Source organism: Ambystoma mexicanum, chromosome 4q (assembly GCF_040938575.1).
Source record: "Ambystoma mexicanum isolate Mex_15411 chromosome 4q, UKY_AmexF1_1, whole genome shotgun sequence".
Classification (NCBI taxonomy): domain Eukaryota; kingdom Metazoa; phylum Chordata; class Amphibia; order Caudata; family Ambystomatidae; genus Ambystoma; species Ambystoma mexicanum.
In genome coordinates, this window is record NC_090928.1 from 886,779,505 (window position 1) to 886,802,528 (window position 23,024).

Sequence of the window (23,024 nt, forward strand, 5' to 3'; positions counted from 1 at the left end):
GAATTATTCAATTCTGGAAAGCCATAATCGCCACACGTGTCAAAGGAATAATAACAGACATGATTAATAGAGATCAGAGATGTATTATGTTTCATATATTTTAATGATGTAAATGACTAATCTGACATAAGGTATAATGGAAAAGATTGTAATAAAATACATTTAATAATAAAAAAAATATCCGATACTCTTGATGTTCTTGCTCGTCAAAGTCCAAAGCCAATGGCAATTCCTGGTACGACTCAGACCTCGTCAACCTTAAACACAAGTGCAGGGTGGCTGAGAAGAAATGGCGTGCTTCCAGTACATCCTCTGACAAACTGGCCTGCCGCCTGCTCCAAAGGCAATACAGGCTCACTCTCTGCAGCACCCAACAACTCGGCCGAACTCTTTAAAGTCTGCAAAACCATCAAGAACACCCTGGCTCCTGCTCTGGCTGTCTTCAGCAACCACTCCTTCGCCACTGGAGTCATCCCTTCCCCCCCCCCGAAGTACTCCCTTGGGCACCCTCTTCTTATGAAACCCTCAGCCGACACCTCCTGCCGGGCTAACTATTGCCCAATTGTAAAGACGCCGGTGGGGGGTGTTGGTACTTCTGCTCTCTATATGGTAGAGGAGAGGCACAGAGGACCCAGCCAAGATTCTCTATTTGGGAGCTATGGCCGAGCAATCAAGGCCTAGCTTCTCAGGAGGTGATGCGGGCTGGTTCTTAAGTACAGTGTAGTCCCCAAACACCCACAAAGGAATGTCCGCACACTGTATCGGTTAAAACACAGTCTTTATATAATTAATATTCAATGTTATATACAATATCACAATAACTAACTTTGTACTCCGAAAATCAACAATGGTAAATATGGAGGGGGGCGTGGCTAGCGCGCAAACGATGCGGACGTGAGCCGAGTGAGCTCCCGTGAGCGCCGATACAATCCTGTACTTTTATCCTGATTCCTGGGGATTTCGGGCGATATCAACGCCGCGATTGTGCCCGTGAAGCTGTGGGCTAGGATCGACTGAAATCTGGGCACCTAACGGTCCACCCAACGGGCTAAATCTACAATTTGCTGAACGCCGGTGGCGCCGTCCGAACTGCGAGATCAAGATGGCCGCCGGGGCCTGAGGGCAGAGCTCCTTTGCATGACTGTGGTGGGAAACGGCATACGAGGCGGACACCATTTGAACGGCTGGCACCCGGAGGACGCCTGGACAGACCCGAGAGGTGGAGGACAGCAGCGGCTTGGCTGGACCGCGCTGGAGGTAGGTGGGTCCCCCCCCCGCTCCACACAGAAAACGGAACCGGGCGTAGGGGGCATAAGGGGACCACCACCTAGTGAGGGACTGTGAGATACGACGGAGGCCCCGTGAAACCCCAATATGGGACGCCGAGTCCCCACCACCCAGAATATTTATTAGCCTGTTGGAGGACGCTCTGGGGGACCCGCGGCTCTCCATCTGATCCGCTGCGGGCCTGCAACACCACACATCGGAGTGGGTTCAACTGGGTATAAATAATATCACTTGATCCACTGTGCCCGTCGCTCCACGGTCTTCGGAGCCATGGGGAAAGACAGGCAGAAAAAACCATCCACACAGAGCAGTATGGACCAATTTGCTGTCGCTACTACTACCCCGGCCCCGGCGGGCCCAGCAACACGACTGAACTCCCCCACGGGAGACGGCCCTCTTTCCCTACAGGATGTAATGGCGGCCATTGCTAATTCCCGATCCTCTATGGAGACCAAAATAGACAGTATGGCGGCAGATGTTTCCTTCCTGCGCCACGACCTGCAGAAACTAACTTCCAGAACAGGAGAGGCGGAACACCGCATCTCTGAAGTGGAGGACAACATTGGCGGGATCAATAATCAACTGTCCCAGGCCTTAAACCGCCTTAAAACCCTTGAATCGAGGGTGGAAGATGGAGAAGGGAGATCCCGCCGTAACAACGTTCGCATCCTGGGCCTGCCGGAGGGGAAAGAGGGACAGTGCATGGAACTATTCCGGGAGCAGTGGCTCGTGGATATCTTCGAGGCTACATCCTTTTCAAAGTTTTTCTCAGTGGAGAGGGCTCATAGGGTGCCGCCGGGCAAACCACCCCCGGGTGCTCCGCCACGTACCATTATCGCCCGCCTACTCAACTATCGAGATAGGGATGCCCTCCTGCAACTGTCACGATCACAAGGGTCGATTACCCATAACGGCTCCCGAATCGCCTTTTTCCCGGACTATACCCGAGAAGTGCAGCGGGCACGACAATCATTCGAACCACTCAAGAGACAACTGGCTCAACTGAATGTGAAATACGGCCTGCTCTTCCCGGCCCAACTAAAGATTTATCATAAAGGAACCACTGTTTACTTCAGTGACCCGCAAGAGGCATGGAAATGGGCGGAGGCCCACGTAGAAGGCGACTGGACAGCAAGGCCAAGGAGACCGAGAGGGAGACCCCGGCCGGGGCCTAGGCGAGCCTCCCCGAGGAGAAACCCAGTACGGGAAGGACAGGAAATCCTGGAGCCAATGGCGGATCAAGAAGAACATTAAACGGAGCATTGCCCCTTACTCCCGGGGCCTAGGAGATATGCTCTGACATGGGAGCGTGCACTTTTCGCACTCCTGAGCCCCACGCATAAACAGTCCACCATGGAAGATGTTGACATTGGCGCAAGGGAGGGAACTCTGGAGGAGGCTCTCACCCCCCCCCTAGCTAAGTTCTTTTCCTCTCCCTTCCATTTCCCCCCCCCTCCCCCTTTTTTCTTTTTCTCTTTCTTGTTTATCTAGACCCTGTCCAAGGGTCTGGCTTTTGAGCTGATACCTTAATTGAAGGCTCAGCTATGTTGGGGCGACAGGTACTTCGTGTTGGGGTGGAGTATAGGGTGGGGGGGAGTTGGGAATGTTCAAAGTTTTGTTTGTTATTTCAAGACTGTCATGTGTTCGTAGGTCATGCGAACCATTATCTCTGGCAGAAGGTGCTCTGTACTATTTTACGGAACACCCCCGCTCTTTTGACACAGGCAGACACCATGTCGCCTTCTTTCACTGATTGCTACACCCTTGATAGTTCTACCATGTGCACTAAGTATCCTCCGCACAGACTAACTGGACACCCATACGACACACTAAATCTCTGAAATTCCTTATTTGGAACGTGAATGGGATGGGGTCGGGAATCAAAAGGCGTCTTCTCAGGCGATTTCTAAACAGACACTCCCCTGATGTGGCCCTTCTGACAGAAACCCACCTGGCGGGATCAAACTGTGCCTTTTTTCAGAGGACTAACTACCAACTTGCCTTTCAGGCGGGGTATACAATGGGCTCCAGGGGCACCCTCGTTCTGATACACAAACGCATCCCATTTGTCCAGCAAATGGTTGAAAGGGATCGGAGGGGCCGATATGTGTTCGTCATGGGAACGATCTGGGGTCAGACGGTGGCTATCGCCTCAATCTACTCTCCACCTGGGCTGGGACAGGAGTTACTGGACGACCTCACTACCCTTATAGGGAAACACCACCCTGATATGCTCATTCTGGGGGGAGACTTCAATGACACCATGAATGATGGCGTTGACCGTTCCCATCTCCGAAATCGCAACCCAAACACTCCCACTAGATTGGCTAATTTTACATCTGCTCTTGGGCTCCGAGATGTATGGAGGGAGTTACACCCGAATGCCAGGGAGTATTCCTTCCACTCCGGCGCTCACGGCTCCATGTCCAGACTGGATTACCTTTTTTTGCCGCATACCGACCTTCACAGGGCAATGTCCGCAGCTCTACTCCCCCGGGGTATCTCGGACCACTCACCTCTCTCAGTTGAACTGTGTATGCAGGGCCCCCTCCCCCCTAGAACGTGGAGACTTAACTACTACTACCTGGGGTCTCCGGAGCTGATAGCTCGCCTAGAAGAGGTGTCTGCCGAATACTTTGAAATTAACGAAGAGTCGGTGGATAACCCCGTGATACTATGGGAGGCATATAAAACAGTGCTCAGGGGTGAGATTCTCTCCTGGACGACACATAAAAGAAACACCCGGCTTCGGGAAATACTAAAAGCCGAAGAGGAAGTGGGTAACTGGGAGACTAAGCATGTCTCTGACCCTACGCCCGAGACCCATCGATCCCTCCAGCGTGCCCAAGAGTGCCTTCGGAACAGAGCGATGGATGACGCTAAGCAGGCCCATTGGCAGGCTAGAGCGAGGGTGTACGAACTAGGTGACAAGGCAGGTAAACTGCTCGCCTGGCTACAGAGGAGGGACGAAGGACAACGCCATGTCCGGGAAATAGTTACGCCACAGGGCGACAGCTACCATTCAGACTCTGGGATCGCCGAGGCCTTCGCAGAGTTTTACGCGGACCTGTACCGAGCCCCGACCTCAGCACTAGACCCCTCCCTCCTAGATGCGGTAACGTTACCGACTCTCTCGGGACAACAGAGAGACCAACTGGACTCTGCCTTATCGGAGGCTGAGATTTCGGAGGCGCTGTCTCAGCTCCAATCAGGGAAGGCCCCGGGCCCAAATGGATTCCCTATCGAAACTTGGCAAAAGCTAGGAGCAGATAAAATGGCGGCTCCTCTACACAGATTGTTCCTTGCTGCCCGGGATCAGGGGACTCTTCCACCAGATCTTTGCAAGGCGACTATTGTAGTCATTCCCAAGCCTGGCAAACCTCCACATGAATGTGCCTCCTATAGGCCTATATCACTGATCAACGGTGAGGCCAAGATCCTCGCTAAGTTACTAGCGAATCGCTTACAGTTAGTTGCATCCACCCTGATCCACCCGGATCAATGTGGATTTATGCCGTGCAAATCGACTCGGATGAATCTACGCCGCCTCCATCTAGCGCTGGAAAGATCCCCGATCATAGACGAACCCTTGGCCCTGTTGGCAGTCGATTTTGAAAAGGCGTTTGATTCCATTCGTTGGGACTGCCTCTGGGAGGTCATGCGCCGTATGGGATTCGGAGAGGCCTTTCTGGGATGGGTGCAGTTACTTTATACTAATATCAAAGCTGAAGTGAAAGTAAACGGCTGGTCCTCCAGGTCTTTCCCCATGGGTCGGGGTACACGACAGGGATGCCCACTGTCCCCTCTTCTATTCGCCCTTGCTATCGAGCCACTGGCTCTTTGGCTTCGCCAAAACACCGCCTGGAAAGGATTCGGATGGCCGGAGGGACACGAGGATCGTACGTCCCTGTACGCAGACGACCTCCTCGTATATCTGGGTGACCCACCAAGGTCTTCCCCCATTGTAACACAACTGCTTATCCGCTTTGGGGAACTTAGCGGACTTAGAATCAACTGGGAGAAATCAGTCTTCTTTCCGGTAAAGGGTGGAGACCAAGCAATTCCCCAGGAGTGCCCGTATCGGGTGGAACGACAGGGCTTTCGATACCTGGGAATATGGATATCTGGGGACTTAACAAGTTATATAGAACACAATCTCCGACCGATCACGGACCGCTTTATTATTGATGTCCGACACTGGAAACTCCTCCCCCTGACACTTATGGGAAGAGCGGCACTCTTTAAAATGATATCCCTTCCCAGATTCCTTTACGTTCTCCAGAATGCCCCACTTAGAATCCCTGATTTGGAGTTTCACCAGGTGGAGACACTTCTTAGAGATCTCATATGGGGGGGAGGCCAACCACGAATTGCGTTATCCACACTTCAGAGATCGATCTGGGAGGGAGGAATAGGAGTTCCCCGTCTACAAACGTACTACTGGGCAACACAGCTGGTAGTGGTTAATGATCTTCTCCACGGAAACCGAGACTTGCCCCACATACGTGCTGAGATAGCCACCATGCAGAACACCGACCCGCTGGCCCTCCTTTATCAACCCCTCCCGAGAAACCCCCCACCCACAACTAAAACACACATGATTACGGTGTGGAGACAAGCACACAGATTCATTGGGTGGGGAAACAAAGTTACTACTGCACAACCCCTCTGGCAAAACTATAATCTCGCTGCGACTCAGAAGTTTGAGCCGTGGCCCAAATGGGTTAGGGCGGGGATTATTAGGGTTGGGAATGTACTCACGCAGGGAAGACTGACCTCATTTGACGACCTACAATTGCAATTCCAGATTCCACATACGGAACGATACCATTACATACGCCTGGCCCATGCCCTAAGTCCCTACCTAACAGATGCTACACAACTGCCAGACTATACCCCTATAGAGCATAACATTCTCCCTGCGTACATTCCCACCAAATGCACTTCCATCCTCTATAATGCCATGTCCTCCTTTGCCACCCCTGAACTGAACGAGCTGAAGGCGAAATGGGAAGCGGATGTGGGAGAGATAGATCCAGAGGACTGGATACAAGTCCTCATGCACCCCCGAGAAATCGCTATTTCCTCTAGGCTTCGACTTGTGCAGTTGAAAATACTGCACCGGGTTTATTATCCTAGAACGCGCCCATATGGCTGGAACCGGGCCCCAAACCCGAACTGTTTGCGATGTGGGGAGGAGGAGGGAACCTTCATTCATATCTTGTGGACATGTCCCCGGATACAGACTTTTTGGAACGCATGTTGTAGGGAACTCTCTCGAGTTCTGAACCGAACCCTGCCACTGGACCCAAGGACTCTGCTCCTGGGTGTGCCTGGCGAGATGGAAGCTAATAAGTGGGAGATATTACTCCTACATACAGCGATGGGACTGATCAAGCGCAACATAGCGCAGAAATGGGGAGCCCCTGACTCCCCAACATTGGACCAATGGAAATTAGATATGGACAGATGCGCTATGATGGAGCATAGGATTTATTCAGCACGAGGCTGTCCCAACAAAGCCTTGAAAATATGGGACAGATGGGAAGAAGGAGCGACCTGAGAACCCCTCCCACAGCCTGTGGGATGTGCACTGGGTGTTTTGTTTTGTTTGTTTTCTATTAGCATATGTAACTGTATTACATACTACTGCACGTTTTGAGGAAGCCGTTCGACTTCTGATGCTACCTCCATTGATTCAGAATGACCATGACAGTCTTTAAGTTGATTTGTTTGCTTGTTGCTTTATTGTGATTACTTTATTATGTTAAAAAACAATAAAATACTTTATAAAAAAAAACAATGGTAAATATGTACAGTTCTAAAGTGGTACCACAAACATTATCAGATCTCATTAAAGTGCATACGGTCAGAATGACACCCAGATCAAAATAAAGAGAAACCAGCAGTAGAGAGATGAAGGAAAGCAAGGTGGTTGAACCATTGGCAGAATACTGGCCCTGTACCACTAGACACAGTTCTGTGTGGAGATCCCCCCACCTGGGCAACCTATAAAGCAAAGATGTAGTTCCCACTAGACTTTCCAATAGTTCTACAACCCCAAAGTACCTTGGCGTTGTAGCGTTCCTCGTCGGGAAATCGACAGCCCTCCTTGTGCCCTCACTTAAAGGCAGGAGTCACGGGTTGTCGAACGTCCTACAGAGAACAGGTCGAGTTACGACGTTAAAGTGGCCACATCGTTCCTAGTGGTGCTCGTTGACGGGGAAGCGTAAACGTCCTGCAAGAAGAGGCGTGCGGGGCACCTCGGTGTCGGTAATTCTGGACTGCAAAGAGTTTGAAGAACTGTGGCCAGCAAGGGCGTCGAGTCGTCGGCGTCTCTGTGGTCTTTGGGTGGCGGGAAACCCACCAGCGGAGGCTCCTCGGCGTGCCGACGGTCAGGCCTTCTCCAGCAGGATACAGCGGCGACGATGTGGACGAGAGCGTCCTTGGATCAATGAAGTAAGCAAATAGGAGCACGGCGGCTCCAGTCGGCGACGACGGTCGTCGACAGTGGCGGACAACAGTCCGGGCGCTTCACTTTGTGATTCCGCAGCAGTCCCTGTATCGGGTCGACAGCCTGTCGAAGGCCTATCTACCAGGGAGCTTTGGCAAAGATCAGCTGTTGCACCATGGTCCCTCGTAGCTCGGGAAGAGGGCACCTTACCAGGTCCTCTCTGGGTCAGTCCTTGGAGGCACAACAGCTTTCAGTTTGTGAAGGAGAGCAACAGCAATTCTTCTCGTCCAGCAGGGCTTCAAGGTCAAGCTTCAGTTACTCCAGTTACTCGTCGTAGTGGACTTCAGCTTCTGAACACGACTCCTAGCAGTGAAAGGTCCCCAGATATACTGTTGATCTCCCATTCATTCCGCTGGGTCATACTCAAGCATCCAATCACGAGTAATGGCATTCAGGCAGGCAGGCAGCCAATCAGGCACACGGTGCATTCAGGCCATTCACTTCTCTCCAGACACTTGCAACAAGTTATGTGTTTTGGGACAAGTACCAAGCCATTTAACACTCCACACTGCATTCATACCGGTTTCGGGCAGGGCTGTCTCAGTCATTGTGTCAACCAACAGATACTAGACACCCACAACATAGAATGCGTATTCGGCACACACTGCATTCACCCAGGTCCCACCCATAGGTGTACCCACAACATACGGTCATTTAGAAGGCTCCCGCCAGTCTGGTCAGCACTTCTCCACACTACCATATAAGGAACTTCCACCCAACAGCCAGTCAGGGGGAAGGGACAGAGTCAGGGCTTCCCGGGACTTGGGGAAGATCAAGGTAACGGCAATGGAAGACAAGAGGCCATGGGGGCCATTCTGTTTCCATCAGGTATCTACCGATTCCAATGACAGGGCCTGGGCATCCCAAAATGGAGGACGCTCAGGGCACCAGTCAATCCAGCACAGAGCTGCCACCAGCCCATACCCTGCTCTGTGGGTCACACACAGGTGCCCAAAAACATACACTAGGGGCACAGAGTTGCAACCCTACCCATGGGTGCCATAAGGGTATCCCATGGGTCTGTTCACAAAAACCAAAGTAGAGAGCTGCACTGCCAGGAGTCCCACATGAACTCCTGTGCGGAAAACACGACAGAACACACGATAAAAAGCAGTAACGGACAAGGATACGGAGGCCCTGTCCCTCCGATGCATTTCCAGCATCACACCAATCTATATCACTCCTGGAAAAGCTGGTCATCTCCCAGCTTAATCTTCACACTGAATCTGTTGGTTGTCTCCATGACCATCAGTCCGGCTTCAGAGCTGCCAGAAGCACGGAAACTGCTCTCCTGAACATCCATGAAGACCTGCTCTCGTACCTTGATTCCAATACCCCCTGTGTCCTCATCTTATTTGATCTCTATTCTGCCTTTGACACAGTCAACCATGCCATCCTGCTCAACCGTCTCTGTGATAACCTGGCTTGGCTGACCCCGTTCGTCTCCGATCCGATTCCTCTTCCTCTCCGATGTACCCTCCCAGGTCCAACTTGTGTCCTTCCTCTCCTCTATCTCTCTCTCTACCTGTGGTGTTAACCAGGGGTCTAACCTCAATACCTGGCACTTATTGCCCACTGCATTGCTGCTCTCTTCCCCAACTTTCAGTGCTATGCGGATGACACTCCGCTCACTTTCAGGCTCCCTTCTGCCACCTCTTCTCCTTCTCTCATTTCCAACTGTCCGTCTATTATCCAGGAGTGATGTGCCGCCAATGATCTCTGCCTTAATGCCAGTAAGGCAGAGATTCTCCTCATCGGCACACCTGCTCCCTCCTTTCCTGTCACTCTCTGTCCGGCCTCTCTTACTGCTCCCACTTGTGAGGCTAAAAACCACAGGGTGATCTTCGACTCCACACTCTCCTTCTCTCCTCACATCTCAGACGTCTCTAAGAAGTCACACTACCAGCTGCACCTCCTTAGAGATATTCTTCCTTTCCTCTCCTTCCTCCCAGAAAGCTCACTGTCTCCAGAGCTCTGGTTCTCTCTAGGTGGACTATTGCAACCGCCTCTTTCTAAATCTGCCTGCCTCTACTCTCCGCCCTCTGCAACTCATCCAAAACAGGACTGTGAGAATTGTCCTTCGCCTCAAGCCCAGGGGTCGTATCTCTCCAGGACTGAAATCTCTGCACTGGCTCCCAGTGGCTGCAAGGATTAAGATCAAAACCTGCTGCATTGTCCACAAGGCCTTCTGGGGCATGGGGCCGCAATACCTTCAACTCTCTCTTCGTAGATATCTTCCTTCTCAGTCCTTCCTTCTCAGTCTCAACCATACTGTGATGGGAGCATTCACAGTGACCCTTATTCGTCGTTTTACAGTGTGCTCACCCTCTCGGGCCAGTCCAGCCAGAACACACTCCCCATCTAGTAGGACCAAATTCATTCTTACAGGCACATATGGGAACATGGTGCAGGTAATGTTTCTTCATGTGTCACTACGTTTTTTTCATGATAAGAATGTTATGCCATCCAGCTCATGGGTTGAGAAGGAAAACAGTTACTCCACCTGCAGGGCTGACCAGATTCTAAAGATTTTTCGAGGCATGTAAAAAAAATAACTAATTCTACACCAGTTTTATAGTTGCACAAATCAGCTTGGTCATTATCAGAAGGTCATGAGGGATGAGTATTTACAGTAAGAGTCCTTACGTAGAACAGCACATTTTAAAAGGTGCTTATGACACTGTAAAGGACTAAAATACATCAGGTACTGCAATCTCACCATCCTAAACTCTATTGTTAAATGGGGCTCTGTGGGAGAATTCCCCTTATACACTACATGACCAGCCTCAATTGGTATTAAAGGTCTAATGCAAGCACAAGAGCAAGCAAAGAAACATCTGCTGCAGACAGTGGCACAGGTGCACACAATGCCTGAAGCTCCAGTACGGATGGACGCACTGGCCACGAAAAATGATCTGCAGTAAATGCTCTTAGCACTAAAACCAGAGATTAAAAGTGGTGCTAACAAACTCTGCAATTACACTGCTGACCTAGGAAAGCGTTTGGATGCGGTGGAATTCACCATATGTGACCGGACACATGAACAGGCAGTATTTTCAGAGAGAACAAACTCTCTAGAGGCCCAACTGGAAGCTGTCTCAACAAAGCAAGCAGACTCAGAGATCTGGTCTCCCCACAGAAACATCCAAATAAGGGACGCCCCAATAACCCATTTGAGATGAAGCTCTCGAAAGGTTTTTGACAGGCCTTTTTCAGAGCCAGATAGTTTTAAATGATACACACTGGGTCTATGAATCATTGAGTGCACATCTACCAACAAAAGTAGTAAGCAGTGGCAAAGAAATTGGTAGTTATCCAATTCAGGGTTGGTACCCTTTTCTTTCCTCAAAGATCTTACACAATCTACACTTGCAAAAAAAGAAAAGCTTATGGAGAGTGAGTTACTGGCACACAAATTCAAATATAGATGAGGCCACCTGAGAAAGCTCCTTTTCACATACAACTGTCAATCACATGTCATAACAAGGGAAGAGGATGCTACTGAAATTGTGAACGACAAGTCTGGAAAATCTCCAGAAGAAGGTCAAAGTTCTTCTACCCAGAAGCCAAGAGGTTGCAAAATGCCTAGACACGGATCAGGCCGTGGTGCTGAAAATAAAATGCAGAAGTGGCCCCCTAATTAAAACTGTGAGAGAAACCTTTGAAAGGATTCCAAAGTTTCATGAACAGTGGGTGTTCCTTCTTAATTGTCTCAGGAGCTTCCAGCTCTAATGCTCTTTTAATAATGAAATCACTTAGATACACCATTTAAAGTGACTAGGGTCTTATGTTTATCAGGTTCAGGTTGCCCATGCAGTTTCAAAATTGGTTTGGATCAGTCTGAATCTCTTGGGAGCACGCAGACAAAAGACAGGGCTGTTAGGGCTGAGGAGAGAGTTGGAGGCTCCTGGGTTACAAAGGCTTAGGTCACCCCAGGCAGACACGGTATCAACATAGTCATTATAATTCCACTCATGATTTAATTTTCGAAAATGTTAAATATTATGCTAATTTCCCATTGTAAAGATTTTGTGATTTGTGCCTAATTTCTGATGGACAAGGAGGAGGGCTGGTTGGGGGATCCCAGGGCAATGGGCAAAGCTAGGGTTCAGACCTCAGGATACTCTCTTATGAGTAACTAGCTGACTGTATCCCAAATCTCAACACTGAATTTGCAGGGCCTTCCCCTGCCACATGTACATTTATAATGTGCAGGTTATGTGGAATAGAGTCCAAAATAGAATAAATACAATATACCCATGTTCTCCCAAAGTATGAGCGTAGGTTTGCAAACAGAAACCTCCCATTAAAGTACTTTGCCTCTGCTGGCTCTATGAGTAAGGGAGGGAATAGCAATCTTATTACAAAAGGGATATCCTTTTATAAAGATGGGCATAATAAATGACCCAGGAGGTGAATATCAAATGTTGAAGGGTGAGCTGCACGGACAATGGCTTACACTATTATCAATGTATTGTCTGAATGCGGTACAACATTATGTCTTTAAACACTTTCCACTTCAATGGGCTTATTTATAAAGACAATTTAGAGGTGGGAGGTTACTATCTATATTATAACCTCTAAGCTTGATAAAAACACTTCCAACCTTCCAGAAACCTACATGAGGTGGCTAGAGAGTTCTTAATTGTCAAGGTGTGGACATTTTTCCACCAAGAGGAAAGACACTACAAAGAGACTACACATTTTATTAATATTGTCAGAGTATATGCCATGCTGGATATGTTGTTGAGCTCTACTTCTTCAATCCCCAAAGTAATCTCTTTAGAGATAGGCCAGGGGTATTTTTCGGATCATTTACAGTTACTCTTCAATTCCCAAAATGAACTCCAGCTTCTGGGCCCCACAGATCACAGAGAATAAATTACTGAATATTACGTGACCGTTTTATCAGGGTCCATATATACACGACTCTTTGGCTAACTATTTTTTTTAAAAAACTACACTGGGGACATAGACATGAAAACGATATGACATGCAGTAAAGGCGGTGGCTAAGGGGGAGAAGAATGAGTAGGACAGCTACATTTATTTTATATGCACTTTTGTCCACCGCTGGACCTACCCAAGGTGTCTCGGAGCACTGTCCAAGGTTCAAAGGTTCAGAAAATGGGCGGTGAAACAGAAGGGCAGGATATGAGAAAAGGATAGGCAGGCACTGGCAGGGGAGATGGTGTGGCTGGATTAGGTGTGGCGAAAGAGGGATGTTTTCCGACCGCATTTCTTAGAACTAGGAAAGTAGCAAGACGGCAAATGGAAGAGGAGGTGGAAACATGTCAACTAGATTATGTAGTTGTAGGAGCACGTAAAAGTGCTCAAATGTGCTAAGACCTAGCTAGAAGCACACTTAGCAGATGAAACAGCCAATCGTTATTACATCCAAAACAAGGGTACGCCAAGGTTAATAAAGCCAGTGATCGCCTAGCAGTGAAATTACCACAACTTAAAACATGCAGTTAAATGGCCTGTCTTTCAGATGGGAAGGGATGCAGATGTTAGGATGAAGAAAAGAAAATCAAAATCATAGCAGAATCTAACAATGCTTCATGAATATGCTCCCACAAAACCCAGATGTCCAACAGACGTTTCTAAGTTCAGTGACTTTCTGAAAAGTTACCCAGCCTGAATAGGAGGATCTACAGTCCCTCATTTCACCTGCAGAAGTTGGACAAGTCATAAAGTAAAAAGTCCTAAGGACACATAGGTTGACAAATCAGTTATATAAAGAATTTCAGAACACCTTGGTCCCTCAACTAACCAAATGATTCAACTCATGTGTTAACGTAGACTCATTTTGAAACCTTCCAACTGCATCTCATGTAAACCAATAGCTCTCCTCAAAACTAACACTAATGGCAAGATTTTTGTCAACGTTTTCGCCATGGGTCTATCCGTCGCAAGTCTAACCCTAGCAAACTAGTTTTTTATGGTCAATCGGAGCACCAGGACCATATCTTACTGCTTATAATCTTGGTGAACTGGATAACTCAATCAAGCCATAGGTTTACCTTGCAAGCCTTGAATGGCAACAAGACATTTGATACCATTAATTGGGCATTTATTAAGAATCTATTAGAGAACTATGGATTTTTCTATGTTTAGAATAAACATATTGGCAAACGTGCAAATTCCCAATACTGAAATAAAGCTAAATACCATGAACACCACCTTTACTAAAACAAAAAAGATCTCTACAAGAACCTGTCAGAGCGGCCCTGTTTCACCTCTGATCTTCACAATATCAATGGAACCTTTGCCCCAGAAGCAGCTTGTGAGAATGCATCAATTGAATGGATGTGATGCAAAGACGTTGTACATAAAATAGCGGTATACGCCAACAATATTCGAGTTCTTTAACAGACTGAGTCCTCTCTTGCGCAGACAAAGATTCTGGCTTCACTATCAGTCACATCAAATCTAAAGGTATGACTCTCTGGATGCAGGGACGTAATTCAAAAGTATAGGCTGCCTACTCATTTAAATGGTCAGTGTGTGACCTTAGACCAATTGTGCAGTATATAGATCTGGCCACCCTGATCCATTACTTATCCCCGCTCCAGACTAATATTAGGAAGACCGGTTCAGACAGACTTCCGGCCTGGACAAAAGGGAGTACATCATTCACCAACACTTTTTATGACGCTTCACTGATTGATTTATTTTGTATACACAGATGAAATGTCTAACTTTACACACTCTGCTTTGTGTGCACTGTATATAGTAGGAGCCTCACTCGGCTCCAAATGGTTTCCTATGACTGTATATATGTAACAACCAAGACACTGTTTTAGGTTATAGATTTTTCTCCAATATGTCAGTTGAGCTTTGATGGTTTTGTGTTACTGTATGTAAAAGAATTGAGGGCAAAAATGAGGTCCTACAACAGTATTACAATATTATATTGAAAAAATGAAATAATACTCTTATTGAAACATGGTCTCGATCCCTGGTATCTGGTATGGATGAAGAAAGATGGAAGGAACTATGTTGGAATATACCACTAATGTCCCTAAACTGTTCTGAAAGATAGATCAAATTACTAAGCAGGGTTTTTTGGATCCCTGAGAAAATGTTTGAGAGGGTTGATCAAATTGAGGGCATGTTGGGATTGCACACATGGGATAGGTAGCTTGAAACACATGATCTAGGAATGCAATAAGGTACAGGCTTTTATGGAGTGAGGTGACAAAAGTGATAAATAAAGTCTTGGGTTTAGACTTTTTGACTTTGAAACTATGATCCTGGGGGAAGATAGCTTTATTGCTGAAATGACTTATGAAGAAAACGCAGATTCTTTTTAGAGCAGCTATGGCTACCAAGAAGTTGATTTTAAAAGAATGGGGTCAGAATGTATTAAGGTAATGTATAGGATGTCCATAATAGAAAAAGTGATCTTGCGTAGTCAGAACTAACTAATGTTTGATGAGATATGGGGCAGGTTTTTGGACTTAAATGTGTAAGATGTTAATTCAGGTTTCCATCGCTCGTTTATTTACTTTATTTTCTTTAAAGGGGAGGGGACTCAGCTGACAAGGCCAATGCTTATTATTTATCAATGATTTGTGTGTCTTTGTAACAATATACATTTGTAAAATGTAAATAAAAAAACTGACAAAATAAATACTGCTCTGCAGGAGTGCAAGGATGGGAAATGGCAGAACCACCTACTCAGCCCCACACTACCACTAAACCAGGAGTGATCCCAGTCAGAAAGGTGAAATGGGTACAGCCCGACAGTATAACTCCTTCACCTCTTTGGGTAACCTGTGTCAAGGGCAGGCTATATCTTCAGATGGGGTATGAGCTGATAATCTTAGCAACCCAAACACCATTACTACGATGGGTCCAAAATAGAAACATGTCCAAAGAAGGTTCTTTAAAAATAGGGACTTTAATTAAAAATAAATCTTAACAAGCTGAGAATGAAGAAGTTTGACGTGAAAGGGCACTTTAGATTGATAAGAAGGGGTTTTCAAACAGGAGACTTAGTATAAATGTCAATTGTTCAAGGGTATGTCTTTGAAAGGTCAAGAGGCGGGATTTAAAATTCACTATGGTCCTTTAAAATGGACTCTGGAGACAGGGCATCTTCAAAATACCTTATATCTCATCTACGAGTGTTTAAGCTGGGCATATTGAGGCTCTTGCTGCAGGCGAGCCAATGTCGAGACATTTAGAGTTGTGTTATCCCACTGGGGAGACAGCTTCAAGTCAGTTTGATATACAGGGACCCATTGAGTTGAGTCGGCATTAGAAACAGTTGAGTTGATGCCTTCTAATGGTTTGGGACAGCAGTTGAGTCGGGGGCAAAACAATGCTTCTTCTTTGTCGAGTCGTCATGCAAGACGGGGAGAGTTTGATGGCTTCCAGTAGGTTGAGTCGGCGCTCTAATCAGTTCCCCCCACGGAGTCACGCTGGTGATTGGGTGGATCGATGCGGTCCCTAGCAATGGGTCAAGCCGACATCTGAATGGTACGAACTAAAGCAAGCAGTTCGAGTTCCCAAAACATTATTATACGCCCTCTGGCAACACACAGTGCTTCAAGCACGTTCAATCAAGCACTCAGACATCTCAAAGTGATGAAACAGGGCCCAAGCTGCTTCTGGACATATGGGTTCCAGGGAGGCCCAATCCAGGGTTTCCAGGGACAGGACAAATTACCAGTTCTGTACTTTCAGTCCTGGAATTTGTCTGGCACCTACAGGGGGTCCCTTCACTTCCAGTGAACATGATCCTGTTACCAATGCAACAGCCAAGAAAGAACCAAGAAAGAGGCCCTGGTCAATGTCTCTCCCAATGTTCCTCAGAGGTAGTTAAGGGGCAGAGTTTGTCTCTGTCTTTTAAGCCTTCTGTCTTCATCTTTCTGGCAGAGGACTTAGACTGTATTCCCAACAGAGGTCCAGCGAATTCTTCTTATCTTGAGGATCCAAAGAAGAATCAAAGAAGGAGGGGTTCCAACTCCTTCCTTATAAAGGCAAAGTGTCACAGGGGATTGACCCAAACAAGCCTCCTGCAAGGGGTCCAATACAGGCTATTTTAATAAGTGCCATTTGCTTCTCACTATGCATGGGTGGAAATCCCCAGTCCTAAGCGGAACAGAGAGGCTGGGAAATCCTGCAGCCAATAACAGAAAAGTGAAGGTAATTGACAGAGGACTGTTCTATTAATAATCAGTATAATACAGGGACATCAATAAACACCAGCTGTCTCCACGCTCATCTTTCTCAAGCATGACAACAGGTTAAAAGTAGAAAAAAACCTCACAATTGATGTCACACTGCAATCTTGGTTACAAAAACCTTCAGGGCTTTGGGATGTGTTAGGGAATTTGTCTACATATAGTATGTGTAGGTGTTAGTTTCTTCATTGGTCGGCTTTATCTAATGGCCCCACCTCAGACCACCCCTAAAATGATACAGGTAAAAAAGACATTGTAATGACAAACTATTGGCTACTGCAACAGTTGCAAGACGCCATCACTTGAGGGCGCTGGTTGGTTGGCATTGGCCTCACCAACCGTGAACACTTGGAAGGTCATCAGCACATGAGCCAAAATAGTGGTAGGGGGAGCGACATCAAGGAGCTGCTTTTTCACTGAATAAGACACCATGCCAGATTTCCTAGGCCTCAAGCTAGGACTACTAGCTGTGAACTTAGCCTTGCTTGGCACCCCTTGTCCTGAGAACATTTGGGGATTTAAAAGAGATGCATATCTGTTTCTGGCGCTAATGAATGGACACTGTTCTCTAATTATGAGTCACGTGTGAGGAGACCACATTTTGAATTATTCTGCTCAACTTTTATCAGGATTTTAGCTCATATTAGCACAAGTGTCATTGTCTTCTATAGCCTCTAGAGACTCAGTTGAGCTACTCCTCAAGCAATATTATGGCATCATTCCCTGTTCCAAGGGCTGGAACAGGGCGGTAATGGCCCTGAAGCCCAGGTTATCGGCCAGAGCAAAGCGAGGGTGGATAACGAGTGCTCTGGGTCGTTACCCCCATTCCAGCACTTAGAACGGGAGATTAAGGCTATTAGCTCCCCAGGTTGCCAAAGAGGTAACACAGGGTGCTAAAAAGAAAAGTGTGTCCCTTCGTTTAATGGCAATTGCTGCCACAGAAATAAGGTAAGTGGGGGGTGGGAAGGTGGGGAAAAACAAACAAAGATGGACGGCGGGGTGACCGGCCATCAGGCGGCATGGAATGCGGGTTGAGATTGCTGGTTTTAGCCCGCGTTCCTAAAAACCTGATTGGCTGGCTCCCTCCACCAGCGTGCTAATAAGCTTTCATTTAGCTGGCACCTGGCACTCAAAGGTTGTTTGTTCTTTACTTAATTTAAGAGAAATATGTCTTGTGCATGGAATTATTTATCTTCTGCTCTTCTTTAGAGTGATCCAGACCTCCCTTTTCTCAAGTAACCTTAGAAGGATGCCGCCTAGTCACTGTCTGGGCTGCAAGGGTTTGTATGTCAGCTAATTCAGCACATTGAATCTCCCTACAGCTTTGAGGCATCTGAGTTTTCCATTCACTCCAACATGGTTTTGCCATCCATTTTATCGAATATGGCCACTCGTTACCATTGCATTTCTATGTTAACTAAGCTATTTATGTGTATCATTCATCTTGTGTTTCAACCTATACATTATGACATGTTTCTGGTGTCTATTGAATGCGGATAAAATCCTTCATGTCTAAATTCAAGTTTTGACCTAGTGTCTGTGTGCCTTCATGCTAAGTGCATATCTGTTGCGTGTCTACAGGTATCAGCTTGGTAGTGAGGTCACTTGTTCTCGTCATCTTTAGTTACACCATGTTCAGTTAATCTTGAGTGTGCAGATTCATCTCTTCTTCGATAGTTCCAGGATAAGGTCGGTAGGGTTGTCCGAGTGAATAGCGTCTCTCATGCTTCTGGTATTTAGGCAGGGAAAGGGCCATAAATGATGTACTCCTCTTGTTTCTATGGTATAGAGGCTGGGGGGGAGGGACTGACGTTATAAATGATGTATTATTCATCTGTCTCTCGACAACATCATACCTAGAGTAGCTTGTACTGAAATAAATTGGCGGTAGGAAGTTGTAGAGAGGCCAGCAGAAACCAAGATGATGGAGCCCCTCTCTCAGCCCTCCTTTCTCCTCTATGAGACTGTTGTGTCATTGACGTAAATAATGTAATTGTGCTTTACTTCATTGAAGTTACCTTGTGCTGGTAAGAAAAGGGATGTTGGGTTATAGGGTGTAGGAGAGGGAGTGGGTAGAGGGTGGTTGAGGGATTAGGGGGACCACCTGTGACAGTTTTAGAGGGAAAGGTGCGGATCAGAGCATTTATCAGAGCCAACTAAATGATGGTGCAAGTCATCCAGAAAGGCAGGAAAGCTGAGGGGATTGTGATGTCAGAAGGAGAAGATGTCGTGATGGGAGGGTCTTCCAGGGAAAGTCAGGACTCTGCTCCATTGAGAAAAGAAAGGAAAAGAAAGGGTGCTTTTCTTACAACAATACTGGTTTTTGTATTGATGTTTTTTTTGTTTTGGTTGGTGGGCTCTGCAGGCAGCTGGAAGCGGCAAGGACGAAGGAGACTCGCATGAAGAAGTGGCCGCGTATGAATGGGCCTACTAATTACGAGACTGTGTACTAAGCTGAAAGCTCCATTGAACACGTTTAAAAGAGTTAGAGTTTACAAGTTAAGTTCGCTAAGTAACCGACGCCGGGAGGCCTTTGTCGGAACCTGAAACGAAGTCGGCCCGACAGTCAGCTGTGTCTCCCAGCCGCTCAGTACACCAGCTGAGCGCCGTTCATTCCTGTGCTCCGGCCCTCACCGTCGGAGGCTCTCACGGAGCGGACTGAAGCGACACGGCTTTACCAACTGGGGAGATCCGCGTTGGCAGCGAGCAGCTGACAGTACAACAAAGACGTTGGTCAAACGAGGAACTCCGGAGATAGTCGATCTCCCAACGACATAAGGAGAGAAGGGAGAGGCGAGACCTGATTTCATCGGCCGTGCTGAGGAGCCGGAGGGCCTAAAGGAGGTGAGGAGTGACGATACCACGAGTTGTCAAAGAGAGGTAAAGGGCTGTTGTCAAACCGTTTAAAGGGTCAATCTGAACTGTGAAAAGAGACTGTTATACAGAAAGGCAAAAACATTTATAAGGGAACTTTGAAAAGGGCTCATGATGTCAATGAGTAGACAATGAGTAGATGAGTAATAATTGCTCCCCTCAGTAGACTCTGAGGGGAGCAATTATTCTTTCTTATTATCTGAAGCTGACCCTAGTTAGTTAAAAGAGCCACGTTTACACTCTGATCGAAAGGGATGAATTCCAACTGTCAGAGGAAGAAGTAACCTCCGAGGAGTAAAGCCCATGCACTGCAAACAGAGTCAATTACCACAGAAGGACATTCCAAAATCCTAACCTCCCCAATTCAAAGACTGTTAAAAAACGAGAAGAGAAGAGAGGCGAATACAGCGGCTCGAACCCCTTTAAGAGTAAGGTTGAACTCTAAGTTTAATAAAAGTTACTTGTTCAATATAACCTGCGTCAAGAGTGGTCTTTTCCCATCCGCACTCTTACACCACCCCACTGAAAAAAGAAAAGAAATCCATGATGTAATTTCAGTGAAGTAAATTACCACAAGGTTCTCTACTTTGAATAAACCACATAGATCCCTCCAGCTATTCTATGTCTGACTTCAAAGGGACACCAGTGGTCAGCACCCTGGTGTAATTGTGACTTTGGTTTAAGTTAAAATACACTTCTGTCACTGTATCCCACGTGACATTTGAACATGCCCTGCACCACTGGCTGGGGAAAAGGTGGTCAGTAGACCTCTCAGCAAGGGCACATGTTTGCACTGTAATGTTGGCATGAAGCATTTATGAAAGGGGGTCTGATTAGAAGACCTCTCATTTAGAAGCAGAATAATATAAAAAATATGTTTTTAAATAACAAAAGGCCTGGCTATTTCGCCCTCACCATATAGCATTCTGTCACACATGCGCTCACAGATACAAACATGTGCTCAGGTGGTTCACACATCCACATCTCAAACACAGACACAGACACAGACACATGCTCACATTCAAACATCACGCACACAGTGTTACTTTTTTCTGTTTTACATTTTCCTTTTGCAGATGTTCGGTCCCACTCCCAGTTCCTCAGCTCCCTCCCTTTCTCAGGGGTCTGTGCAGAAACGAGAAGTTGATTGACACTGCTTCCTGAGTTCTACCCTCCTGAAAACCTGGATGCTTCTCACACCAAAATAATATGTTTTCTAAACTGCTAGACTGCATTGTGAACAAGCCGAATCACATTCGATGGTATATCAAATAAATAGAAACAATTTGTAATGTTATGGGCATCAGGTATTGCTCGATAAAAACTGGTTTATATCAGAATTCCATAACTTAATGCGTTTTATTTGATAGAATTATATTAATTCAACAAAGATTGTTCTTTAAAATGTGTCGCAGCGATGCAGTCATGTAAAACACGTCGAAAAATACAGTAGCAATCGGGTAAGCCTGGTCTGGCCTTCAGTTCCTCTTTTCTAGCAGAAATGGGATTGGTGCTTAGGGCATGGGAGGAATGCATTCACAATAAGGAATGCAAAGAATGAGAATCGCCACAAAAGACCAGGAAGGATCATTCGAAGGGAAGCCTGACCATCTGAGTTACAGAATACACACAAACCTATTTAAATATTTTCAGTGGGCAGCATGAAGTAACGAAAACAGCGGTAGGATTGCAGTCTTTCCTCATCTGTCCATCTTCATGTTAAACAATGTTGTGGGTTAGGAACATGAGGTCTCAGGCACACTTCACAAACGAATTCAGACATTTGCATAACGGTTGCAATGCGCATTAAGCAGAGAGGGAAAAGAGGCTGTGAATAGGGATTAGTGTCCTGACAAGAGATACTGGAGATAACATTAAGGAGTGTGCAAGCATCTATCAGCAGGAGACAAGGAGAACAATGGAGTTTAACAGTGGGGTAGGAAAGAGGAGACAACAGTAAAGTGCATCAAGTTCCAACTGTCTGAGTATCAGGCAGACACCAGTGTACATCATGTGCTAAAATTGTTAACATAAGATTTCCACTTGCATTTGTGATGCAATTTATTGCAGGCTTTTCCCATCCCATGCATTTTCGTGGGCATTTGTCAAGAAGTATTAGCTTTTGACTGCAACTGAGTGAACATGCTGCCAACTCGGATGCATTTAAAGGGACGCTGGCTGAACTGACAGTCCCCTACAGTTCATAGCTTGCCTGCCTAGCACCGCAAATAAACCGGACGTGATGTACCACAGTAGTAGTGATCGCATGAAAACATAATGACCATCTATGAAGAAAAGATGGTATGCACCTGCCACGTTCAAGTCTAAAAACTCTAAAAACACTATTGTGCAAATTATACAACACGAAAGTGCACTTATATAGATGGAATTCACGGGTAACAAAAAGGCACATTTTGATTAATTTAGAAATGTGTGATCTGCAACCGCTAACAATGTATTCAGTGTAGGATTTTAGTGATGATAGAATCAATACATTCACAACACAATGTTTTAATGCCAATAGAGAAAAATAAAATACAAATTCATATGTATCTTTTGTGTTGTAAAACGCCAGGTCCACTCATTGTGGGATTGTAAAACAGTTAAAAAAAAATGACAAAAATTAAAACAAATATAGCATTTATCACTTAAGTTAAAGACAACAGCACAGGAAAAGTCTTGTATATTTGATAAATACATAATTATCAAATCTTTATTTCAGAAATAAAGATTCCATAATAATGCAAACAGATCACATTTGTATCCCAGTAACTAGTACATTTCATTGACAAAAAAAACCCAAAACAAATATCCTCCTGTGTGAAATGTTAGCCATATCCATCTAACAGAAGGTCCATCGAAATTATGCATCAAGAACTATCAATCTGTGACACGGATACAGCCCATTAAAATCTGATACAATGACATTATTGAATCTTTTTCAATAAGCTCTGTGAAGCGATGCACATTTGTTACCCCATATAGAGACAGTGGTTGGTCGGAAAGAGGGGCTGGACACATTTTGGACGTTTTAACTTTCTTTTTAATAAAATGATAAAGAAAAGGCCTATCTGTCCCTATCCCTATGGGGTTTTCCCTGCCTGACTAAAGAAACTCTAGGTGCTGGTTTGTTGTCAGGAAGTCCAAAGTAAA

At 46.3% G+C, this 23,024-nt stretch overlaps 1 long non-coding RNA gene across 1 annotated transcript in view; it reads left to right on the forward strand.

Annotated features, from left to right (window-relative positions):
• Positions 1 to 20,273, forward strand: part of LOC138468060 (uncharacterized) — a 118,125-nt gene extending 97,852 nt beyond the window's left edge. Inside the window, exon 3 of the long non-coding RNA XR_011268193.1 lies at positions 19,363 to 20,273. This is a non-coding gene — a long non-coding RNA (uncharacterized lncRNA). The remainder of the gene's footprint in view (positions 1 to 19,362) is intronic.
• The last annotated feature ends 2,751 nt before the right edge of the window (positions 20,274 to 23,024 follow it).